Source organism: Dendrobates tinctorius, unplaced genomic scaffold (assembly GCF_039654945.1).
Source record: "Dendrobates tinctorius isolate UK_male_01 unplaced genomic scaffold, ASM3965494v1 ptg000079l, whole genome shotgun sequence".
Lineage (NCBI taxonomy): Eukaryota > Metazoa > Chordata > Amphibia > Anura > Dendrobatidae > Dendrobates > Dendrobates tinctorius.
Genome location: NW_027361747.1, coordinates 8,804,799 through 8,817,302, shown reverse-complemented (window position 1 = coordinate 8,817,302; position 12,504 = coordinate 8,804,799).

Here is a 12,504-nt window from a genome sequence, read left to right as displayed (position 1 = left end):
AAGGATTGTATACAGATAACAATTGAGATGAAAATCGTCCATTTTTTTCTGGACTAAAATTGGATGATTTTTTAAAACGCTCATGTGAATTGAGGCTTGGGATGTGGCCGCATGCTGCAGCTGATTGGCCGAAACTTCACACACCCTTGGAGTGTAATGCCTGAAAACATACTGTAGGAAACCAATTATGAAAGACGGAGTGTCGTCCACATGAAGTCAGCTGTTTTTTGTGCTCTTGTGAGGGAGGGCCAGGGCCGTAGTCGTGGCTCAGAGTGTGTACATTAACACGCCCTGGTCTCCCGTCACATGAATACACTGTCCCTTCTGCAGCATACCTTCTGCTTCATCTTCTGCACCGTCAGAGTCCCATCGGGCTGGCTGAAGTTCCACTGCTATCGTTGTTGCGCATAAAGAGACAGAGTCCATTTCAAACTTAAAACGTAACCCTTTACTTTCTTGTTTTCACAGCACATCCTTTTCAGATACAGCATCAGCATAAAGTTTACAGATAGTCCACATTCTCTACTTTCCCTGCACTTCCTTCTACGTCCTTCAATACATTACGGGGTTGTACCGCCTCTTGTGGTAACGCAGCATCCTCCCTGTTCAGACTCTCTGCGCTTAGGGGTTCCCTCAGCCGTTTCGCCCCACATCTGAGGGCATAAGCCCACGCAATGATCTGCCACATGATTAGCGACCTTCGTCCCTTCACTGCTTAGGTCCACTTCTCAAACTCCACACTGTTGTCAGACTGCTGTTGTCTTTGCTGCTGTCTCTGCTGCTCGCTACAGGTCCTGGATGGCTGGGCTATCTTCCTTGAGCATTATGGAGTACAGCCGCCCTACATGGGCCCTCTGGCCGTTCTGGGTTTACAGGCCCGACTAGCCTGTCTCGGCTCCCTAGCTTCACTGACAAGAAAACAGGAAATCCCCTAGATTATCCACGGCTGGCTCCTCCTAGATTTACTATGTACAGGGCTCTTACTAATAAACTATAGTGTGCCCCATCTAGAGTCCGATTAGGGGTATTACGCTCTCCTTAATCTCCACACATATGTACAATGCTCAAGAACACATAGCAGCATCTAATCAGTATATATACATTACATAGAAACATGTAGCAGAAATAGGTACATCAAAATACATACATTAACCGGGACGGACTTAAAGGGGAAGGGGCATATAACAGTTTCTGCATCCCCTTTCTCTCATCCTTATCTTCCATAAGGACCACATAAGGAGCCCAGGAGCAGCATATGAACGTACCCTTTTATGTACAGTGCTGTCAGCTTTTCCTTTTTTTTCCTTAAATATTTAGAAGTAAGCAATGGGTTAAACTTGTTATGTGTACAGTGGCTAATCTGTCAGAAACCCCAGCAAATGAACAGAACCATATTGCTTCCTGCAGCAGATGCGGAGAATACGTCCATTCATGCTCCTGTTTGGAGGGAGTCAATTACCAGGTTTAGGACGTGTTAGGATTCTGTGCAGAACAAGGGTCAGAGGTGCAATTTATTACAAGCTCCACAACTGCTAAAACAAATTGTCTGCTGTTAGAAATAACTGTTTGCCTTTGGCTGCTAATTATGTCCTGTTTTCTCCTTTTCTCCCTCCTGCCTGGATGCTATGTCGTTTATACCTCCACTTTACAGATGTAATGTTGTTTTAGTGTTAGGCTACTGCAAGACTTTGGGGTAATTTTTAGGGGATTGCAAAAAAAAATTACTTCCAGGACATTCAAAATGACTTCATTGATTTAAGCACAGCACAAAAAGATTTGTCTAATTGTTGGCGCCCCCAAATACTTTTACTAGGAAAGAATAATAATTGACAAAAAAATTGAAATCAAATAATAGAAACAGATTGACTGCCTGCATTGCAAAGAGCTGAACGGTGGGATGTCGGTGCCAGACCCCCACTGATCTGATGAATGACATGTCCATAGAATATAAAAATGGTGATAATATATACATGCATTCCCATGTCTGATAGTCAAAGATCCAACTGCTGTGATCCCTGCTGATCACTTGAATGAAGTGGTGATGGCACATGGGGAACACCGAGCCTTGTGATCATTTTTTTTTTAAAATTAGTTTATTGAACAAAAAGGAGAATAACATACATATTGGCTTATGATAATAAAATACACGCATAGCCCTTACAAATATACAGAAAACAGCCGGTTATACATTGTGAAGCATGTATATCAGTTGACTTTCACCAGTTGTTATCATATTATTCATTCAGATAATAAAGAACATTCCTAAACTACAACTACAACTATATCAACTGGTGCCTATGGGTCACCCGATAGGGCAGTGGGGTACTCGGTACTGGGCCGGTATCTCAGAGGGAAGTGTCACGGTAGTGGTGACCTGGTCTGTGGCCCTGGGCGTCCATGTAAAAGGAATAGTAAGCATATATACCCCAGTGACATAATCAAAATGTCAAAAAGAAGGTGAGGCTGGATAAACAGCCCCCCTTAAGCAAAGAGCCAACAACACCCACTCCAAGAACAATCTGTACATGCAAGGAGAAGAAAAGAGCAAACAGGTGAATGAAGTAAAAAATTCATCATTTTTATTAATTTAGTACATACAAGTATAATAACAAGTAATAATAATAGATAAGATCATAGAAACGACAATACCACAGGATGAGAGAACAGAAGCCACCCAGGCAAATAACAACCACCAAGTGTGGAATGGCATACAAGTGCATACAATTCAGTTATAAATGCCACCACACTACATCCACCTGTATATCACTACACCGCAATGTGTAAATGTAGTGCACCAAGGGCGCTAAATGCGCCAAGTATGGAGAGCGGTATCTTACCAGGGATGGAAGCAGGAGAAAGCTTGAGAAAGCGTGTGTTTAGACACGTGAAACGCGCGTCGGGCTTTCCCCTACCTGGCCCCGGGCTTTTCCAGCTCCTGCTTCCATCCCGGGTAAGATACCGCTCTCCATACTTGGCGCATTTAGCGCCCTTGGTGCACTACATTTACACATTGCGGTGTAGTGATATACAGGTGGATGTAGTGTGGTGGCATTTATAACTGAATTGTATGCACTTGTATGCCATTCCACACTTGGTGGCTGTTATTTGCCTGGGTGGCTTCTGTTCTCTCATCCTGTGGTATTGTCGTTTCTATGATCTTATCTATTATTATTACTTGTTATTATACTTGTATGTACTAAATTAATAAAAATGATGAATTTTTTACTTCATTCACCCGTTTGCTCTTTTCTTCTCCTTGCATGTAAAAGGAATAGTGTGGCAGTTGATTAAAGTTTATAAGTGAATGATTTGTGACACCACCTGTGGTTTCTGGTCAATTTGACCAGCACTGAAGGGTTGCTTCTCTGGGACAGATGGTGTGGTGCAGCAATGATGTTGTGGCCCTCCACAGGTAGGGCCGTAGTCCCAAGGCAGTGTAGATGAAGAGCTAGTGAGGAGAGCGTAATGGTGCAGTGCTAGGCACAGAGATGTAGCAGTGCTGAGTGGGTTGGCGCAGGAATAAGCGGAGGACACCAGGGCATGTAGTTCCAAAGCTTTACTCACAGTCTGTTGTGCATACAGGTGCCCGCCTCGGTGCCATGTCCTCCAGGTCAGGGGCTCAGCCAAACTCCAGGCAAGATGAAGTACTCCATTCCAACACTCCTCCAACATATGCCTTCTCTGAACGTCTCCTTTCTAACGCTTGTAATGAAGTACTTGTGGTTGTGTGTTAAACCCAAGTTCCTCCTTTAAGATGTTCCTTTGAATTCTACTTGTATGGCAGACAGCTGTAGCCTGCTTCGGGGACTCCTTACTACCAAGTCCCGGCTCACTCACATTGCTGTTGTGCCCCCAAGTCTTGTGTGGGAATAAAGTGGTGACAACTTCTATTCCTCCGGTGTCTGCTGCAGTACCATTAGTATCCATACAACCTCGGGGACCGGACCCCGGCCATGCGCTTCGAACTTGAGGAAGGGCCCTGCTCTGACCCTAGTCCTTAATTCTCTTCTTCTCCTTACGTTCCGTACAAATCTTTCTTCCTTATGGAGAATCAGGCTTTCTACATCTCTTTCCAGTGCCAGCAGCTCCAGGTCACAGGAGACTGCTGCAGCACCTTCTTCCATCCATCCCACTCAGGGGATCTTCTCTCACTGTCTGACCTAGTCCTAATAATCTCCCGCTCTCTGGTGCAGACTAAGCTCCACACACCTCCCAGCACTCTTCGTGTTCCAAGCAGGGAGCCACCAAAGGTGCTTTGCTACACTACTATGTTGTGTGGGATGCCGGTGTTGGAGTGTGGTCAAGCGTCTCCACCTAACCTGGATGGTGGGGCACCACACCTCAGGAGGAGGTGCAGTACCTCTGTGGCGACTGAACCCTCAGGGGCGCCACACCTACTACTGTGCAGCCTAATATCTTATATCATGTTATCTCACATATGATGTCTCAATTTTGCAAAGTAAGGTGAGAGGAATTCCACCTCTCCCAGATATTCTCAAATTTGCCCGGGCATCCCCTATTTTGATAAAGCGTACGTTCGTATAGAACAATCGAGTTCACCAGGTCAATCCACATTCTAAGGGAGGGACATGAACCCCCCCATCCACCGTAGTGCCAACACCTTCTGTGCCATAAATAGTGTTTCACGCAGAAAATTCCCATCATAATGACCCCAATTCTCCTCATCCCATACCCCAAACAAGCAGATCAGTGGTACAAGAGGAATCGGGGCCTGCATCAAGGATGAAAAAAGCAGGGTCACCTCTTTCCAGTACTGTAAAATAATGGGACATTGCCAGATCATATGAACAAAATCCGCATCTGGTGAACGACATCGCAGACATTCTGATGATTGAAGTCGACCCATCCTGAAAAGTCGTGTCGGAGTTAAGTATGATTGATTATATATATAATTGTATCATTCTATTATTAATAGATGGTGATGCTCCGATCGGAGATTCCAGGATCTCCTCCCACTCCTCTCCCTGAGCATCAGAGATGAGTCTGTCCCATTTCCTTCTAATAGAGCTTATAGCAGATTCCGTTCCCACCGACAGCATGTACGTGTATAAAGAGGAGATGAGACCCTGGGGACCCTGCGAATTAAGGATTCCTATCAGAGGCAGAGATGAAATAGTATGGTCCACACCCCTACATCTCATGTGTGATTGAAGAGCCGATCTCAGCTGTAAATAACGAAAAAAACTGGGATCTCGGTATATCATGTGCAACCTGTAATTGCTCAAAAGACACCAAGACCCCTGGTCATACAAGTCTCCCATCGAGGAAACATTATGTTGCATCCAAAAAACAGTGGATGGGTGGTTCAGTAGTTCTGGGAAATAGTCATTATTCCATAGGGGCATTTCAGCTATAAAATATTTAAACCCAATCGCTTTCTTAATCTGTCTCCATACTAATCGCGCCAGTCGGAGCAAGGGTAGTAGACGAGGGACATTAGTCCTCTCCAACTCAAGGAAACCTAGTGGGCAGTCAGTTCGCGCAGCATGGAGTAGGTGGCTTTCCGAATTGAGGAGGCAACTACCCGGCATCCATTTATTTAAAGCTTTAGCTTGCCCAGCCAAATAGTATAAGAAAAAATCTGGTAATGCCGCCCCATCTCCCTGTTTTGGTCTCTCCAGGGTGGTCAATTTAAGTTTGGGCCTAGTTTTCCCCCAGATGAAAGATATGATCTGGGAATTGAGATTTACAAAGAAGGATTTGGGTACTATTACAGCACTATGCTGAAGGGAATAGTTAAGCTTGGGGAGTAATATCATTTTAATTAGGTTTATACGTCCAGCCACAGACGGTGGGAGTTTGCTCCAAGTTGTGAATTTCATTTTAACTAGTTCCAGCAATGGGTGAATATTGAGTTGTGAGTCAAGCATACTATTTTGAGATATATATATACCTAAATAATTAAAACTAGATACAATAGGCAGCGAGGAGAGAGCTTCTAACTGGGGCATTGGGGCGTGAGAAAGGGGTAGCAGAGCGGACTTCTCCCAATTTATATAAAGACCTGAGTATTTACTGAATCTATCTATAATGGCAATTACTTGTGGTAGAGTCTCCTCCGCTTCATCCATGAATATTACCATATCGTCAGCATATAGACCAATGGTATCTACCCGACCCGCTATATTTATACCTTTAATACCAGAGGAAGATCTAATATGTATTGCCAATGCCTCAATCGCAAGGGCAAATAGGGCCGGGGAGAGGGGGCACCCTTGACGAGTCCCCCTACGCAATGGAAAAGGCTCAGACACGGAGTTGTCCACTATAATACGGGCTTTGGGCTTCATATATAGTATTTTGATCCATTTGATTAATTTATCCCCAAAGCCATATCTTTGCAAGCACGCAGAGAGGAAAGGCCACTCAAGAGAGTCAAACGCTTTGGCAGCATCTAGCGATGCCAGTGCCCACTTGTCTGGCATTAGAGAGCTATATTGGGCTATTGACTGGACCCGTCTGATGTTAATGGAAATGTTCTTACCAGGCATAAAGCCTGTTTGATAAGAATGTATAAGGCTCATTATAATCAAATTCAGTCTAGTAACTAGAATTTTAGTAAAAATTTTATAGTCCACATTTACTAACGAGATAGGGCGGTAGGATCCACATTCCAAAGGGTCCTTCCCCTCCTTCTTAAGCACTATGATATTAGCTTCATAAAAGGATTCAGGCATAGATTTCCCTTCCCAAATTCCCCGAAATACTTTAACTAAAATTGGCGTTAATATATCCCTATATTTCCTGTACAATTCAATAGGGAATCCATCCGGCCCTGGGGCCTTCTCGGAGGGCATGTCTATTATGGCATTTTCTATCTCCTCCACAGTAAATTCAGCGTTCATAAGGGCCCGTTGTTCAGGATCTAATGTAGGGAATATCACATATGACAGATAGTCTAAACACCACAAGCTGTCACAGTCACTTTTAGATTCATTTAATGACCTGTAATAATCATAAAAACAGCCAAGTATTTCTTTGGTTGAAGATACCAATGAATCATCCGGCTTACGAATCTGTAGTATTGTATTTGAGGTGTTATGTTGGCTCACCAAATAGGCTAAAAGTTTGCTTGCCTGGTTTCCCAGCTCAAAATACGACTGGCGAGTAAAGAATAGTTTACGCTTGGACTTAGTGTCCTTATGCTGAGCATATAACCTCTGAGCAGCCAACCACTCAGTCCTGTTACCGCTAGTTTGGTTAGATATATGTGTAGCCTCTGAATCTTTCAATCGCCGCTCCATTTCATCATCCTCCTTTGAGGTTACCTTTTTAATATAAGAAATCATGTAAGATAAGCAACCTCAAAAAAAAAAAATTGATATCTTGAGGCTCTGGGTGGGACGAGATGAAGCAATGCAACTGATCGATCGTTCTATCTGGAGTCGCCATTAACTTTAACCAAAAAGGATTCAGCTTCCAGAACATCCTATTATTTGGTTGCCCATATTTAAGTTTAAGAATGACCGGACTATGGTCTGAAATCCCCTACTGCCATGTTCTATGTTGTCTACCCACATCGCCAGACCGCTGGATCCGAATATATAATATATGCGCGATAGAGATTGCTTAGTGGATGAGTGGCAGGTATACTCCCTTGATTCAGGGTGATGCATCCTCCATAAATCTAGCCACCCGCTACCTTCCATAAATAATGACAGTTGGGTCACATTCAACGAAGAGACTCCCCCAGACGTGCCTCCCTCTAATCTCAATTTGTCAAGGTGGGTATTCATGACCATGTTGAAGTCTCCCATGCAGATAACATCCACGTCTGGATGATTTAAAGCAAAGCTCATTGCTTTTTGAAGAATGGACGTATTGGCCGGTGGGGGGTTATAAACACATAGGATTACATATTCCCTGGTATTTATCAATGCATGTACAAAGACAAAGCGACCTTCAGGATCCCTCCGGGTCTCCCTGGCTTCCCATCTAACGTTTCTATGTACCAGCAATGAGACCCCTCTCGAATAACTAGTGTGAAATGCATGGACAGACCATTGTACCCAAGGTTTCTGCATGCACCGTGCAGTATCTCTGGTCAGATGTGTCTCCACTAAGGCCACAATGTGAGGATGATAATGTCTGAACTGTGAGAAAACCTTGATCTTTTTCCGGGGGGCCTTTATACCTCTCACGTTCCATGTCATACATATCATCTCAGACCCCATACCCACTCCGTTGAATATGGCATACAGTACTACTCGAGCAGAATTTAGAGGCACCACATAGAGATTGAGATTGCCATTGGCTGCGACTTTTACCTAAGTAACAATCAAAACTATTGTAAAAAAGAAAACAAAACAGGAACCAAACATTAGTGGAGCAAAGTCTCACGCTCCTAGCAAAACACAAGCAGGGGGATACCATCACTGGTCACAGTGTCCGGTATAGTTGGTAAACTAGGTACCTGGAAGGAGAGCTCCCATTAGACCATTAATAAAAGAATTTAGGTTAGTAGTAAGTATATTAGGATTGCTTTGCAGGGGATCCCATATGAGACCGCAGCCACTCAGTTGCCTCCACTGGATCCGTAAAAAACACAGAGGAGCCCCCATGTACGACCCGGAGCCGGGCCGGATAGATCATTGAGTATATAACATTTCTCTCTTTGAGCCGCTTCTTTGCATCGATGAAATGTGCCCTCTGTTTCTGAAGTTCCATGGAAAAGTCCGGGAAAATCGAGATCACGGCATTGTTGAACTTGATGGGGCCTTTTTGCCGTGCAAGGCGCAGAATAGTGTCTCTGTCTTTACAGTTGAGGAGACGTGCCAGGAAAGGTCTAGGTGGGGCTCCCGGAGGAAGGGGTTTTGTAGGGACCCTGTGAGCCCTTTCGACGGCAAACATTGGAGAGAATTCATCTCCCTAAGAAGCCTTAAGCCAACCTTCCAGAAATTGCTCAGGATATTGACCTTCTGAGCGTTCCGGCAGACCAGTGACATGAATATTGTTCCGACGCATTCTATTCTCCAGGTCATCTACTTTCTGCCTCCAGGTGCTCACAGAACCTGCCGCTTTCGTTAACATGGCCTCCATAGGCGCGATGGTGTCCTCCACCTGGGACACTCTTGTCTCCACTTCTGTAATGCGTCCCCTCATGGTTTGCATATCCTGTCGAAGTCGTCCCACCTCAGTATTTACATCCTCTATTTTCTCAGTCAGGGATGTCCTAGTCAATGAGATGGCCTGCATCAACTGTTCGGACACCTGTTTGAGGGTCAGTTCTTCCTGCTCAGCTTCTTCTTCTCCCCCAGAAGAATGATTTTTACGCTGAGCTTGAGAGGGATTGGTTCTAAGAGATCGTGCACTTTCAGAGGGATCGGGTCTGGCATATTGTTTCAACTTCTCTGCTACTCATGACACCTTAGATCGATTCATGATCAGTGGCAGTATGGTACAGCAAGATAACTGGAGGTATATGCTCCGGTGGTTTCCCACGTCAGATGATAAACACAGCAGGGCTATTATTAAATGATTGCAGCCCAGGAATAATTCCCACACAGAGGAGCCACGTGAGCTTATGAGGACAGCGTCCGGTGTCGAGTCAACAAGATTTCTTGCGGCGGGGAGGGGGATCCGCAACACCAACAGAGACAGCAGCAGTGAAGGGAGTCCACAAGCTCCCACAGTAATGGCGCCAACGGGTATAGGGAGTATAACAGTAGGGGGGAGAAAACGCAGGACCCAATCTTTCAGGGCACTCACCGCGCGTCCCCTCTAGTCCTCAGAATGGATGTTCACTGCCCGGGTGGCGCTGCAGCTGTGAAGGCCGACGCCGCAGCTCTCACTGCCAGAGCGCGCGTCTAAGATGGCCGCCGCCTCGTGCAGGCCCCGCCGTCCGTCCTGGCCTCCCCAGCAGTTAGCTCACCAGAGCCGCTCCACGTCCTCCCACGGGAGTCCAGGGGGGTCCCGATATCCAGGGGTCCAAGTACCGCCAGTTATATTGCAGTAATAAGGTCTTAGTTGCAGGATAAGGGCAGGATTCTTGGGAGCTCTCCCAACATGCGTCCTCTCTCTTCAGCAACATAGCCACAGCCCCCCTTATGATCATTTTTGGGCCATTCAGCCACATGCACTGATTATAATTAGGGTTGAGGAAAATGGGTCGGTCAAATTGATAAGTCGCCGACTTTCACTAAAGTCGGGTTTCACCGATCGAAACCAGACCATAGTGTGAGGTCGGCCATGAGGTCGCCGACGCGCGCCAAAGTCACATTTCCCATGATGCTTCCAGCGCCTTTTCTCAGCCAATCATCAAGGTCGCACACTGTGGGCAACACGATGACATTGGCAGCGGTCACCACCATCTTAGAGAACGGCATTCGTGTGATTGGCTTGCTTTGTGTGGCGTCACAGTGGCTATAAAAGCCCTGACCGCCAACCGCCATTTTACTTCTGCCGATCTTAGCATAGGGAGAGGTTGCTGCTGCTGATTCTCAATAGGGAGAGCATTAGGCAACAAAGAAAAAAAAACTGCTTCTTCTGATAGCGATTTCAACTGTACAGTTAGTGTGCAGTGGCAGGGGAAGACTTTTGTGTGTGCAGCAGCGCTGGTGGTTATTAGGCTGCCTTATAAGGCTACCTGATAGCTGCATTGCTGTGTGCACACTGCTGTGCAGACTGCTTTTTTAAAAGCAAAAAAACTTTTATTCTGATTTTCTGCACAGTTACAGAGCGTTCATTTTTTCACACACCGTATAGAGGTGTACGCTCCTCACATACTACTGTGTACCGGCAGGTATCAAGGACATATACATGCTATCTGTGTGTGACTCCGTAAAAAATAGACGGAGATTTAAAATTTTCCATACATACATCGCATAGAGCTGTCCGCTTCTCAAACAGTATCGTATATCTGGCGTTTGTCTTACAGTCAAATCTATACAGAGACAGCGTGTGTGTGTGACTCCAAAAAAAAAATAGATGGAGATTTAAAACTTTCCATACATACACCGTATAGAGATGTACGCTCCTCACACACTACCGTGTACCAGCTGGTATCACGGACAAATGCATGCTATCTGGGTGTGACTCCGTTAAAAAATAGACAGAGATTTTCATTTTTCCATACATACACTGAATAGAGCTGTCCGCTTCTGATACAGTACCGTATATCTGCTGGTTGGATTACGGTCAAATACATACTGGGAGAGCATCCGTGACTAAGGAAATATATGCGGAGATTTAAATTTTTACCTACACCTTATACAGTTGTACGTTCCTCATACAGTACCATATATCTGCTGGTATTTTTGTTACATTTTCACAAACATGAGGAAGTATGGTGGAAGAGGCCGCGAACGTGGGTGGGGAGGGCAGCTGGTACTGATGGGGGTGGTGGTGCATCTGCTGGTTATGCCAAAAGCACAATAGCAGCTAAGGCAGGAGGTGTTGAGCCTGCATCATCATCTGGCACAAGAAGGCCTGTAAGGTTCCCTTTTCTGGGAGTAGGAAAACCGCTTTTAAAGCCGGCGCATCAGGAACAGGTTTTGGCTTACATTGCCGAAACTGCCACCAGCTCTATTGCCTCCTCTTCTGAACTTTCAAAACCTGCAAGCACTGAGTCATCAGTGCAGGGTTCTGGTCAGGAAAAACACCTTTCCTTGTGTCCTTCACCCCCACCAAAAGTTAAGGATGGGGCAGCCCACACTTCAGATTACTCCATGGAGCTCTTTTCACATACCATGTCTGGGTTGTCCAGTCAAATCCTGAATTCCCCAGTCCAAGATTAATCTGACATGGAGTGCACTGATGCACAGCCAGTGCTAGATGATTTTGCTGGTACATTGACCCACAACACTACATTGCCCTCGCAGTGTACTGTGCCAGAATCTGACCCTGATGAAACTCAGGTGCCCCTTCTCGCATACTATACCACCTTACACGGTGACACAGAGGAAGATGCAGCTGAAATTGAAGAGCAGGTGATGGATGACCCAGTTGTTGACCCGGATTGGCATCCATTGGGGAAGAGGGTGCCGCTGGTAATAGCTCAGATGAGGAGAAGGATCCGCAGCAGGCATCGACATCGCAGCAGCAGTTATCTGGCAGGCCTGTAGCTGTCCAAAAACATAGAACAAAAACCAAAAGAGGTGCAGGACAGCCTGGCCATACGGTCAAATTAGCACAGCGTGCAAGCCCTGAAAATTTATACCATAGTAGGAAGAGTGCAGTGTGCCACTTCTTTGTCCAAAATCCTACTGATGAGGCAAAGGTTATCTGTAAGAAGTGCGGAAGGACCTTTAGCCGAGGGAAAAATCTCAGAAATTTGAATACCAGTTGCATCCTTAGACATTTAACCACATGCACTTGCAAGCGTGGACGGACTACAAAACCTCAGGTACCACATGTGCACATGCTCCGACTGAAGGTAGCCAGCAACGCTCCATCACTTCCCCCACTGTAAGACCACCGCCACCGGTAAGCACACCACCAGCAATAAATGTTGAGATGTCGTCGCAAGGCCAAACCAGTCAGGGA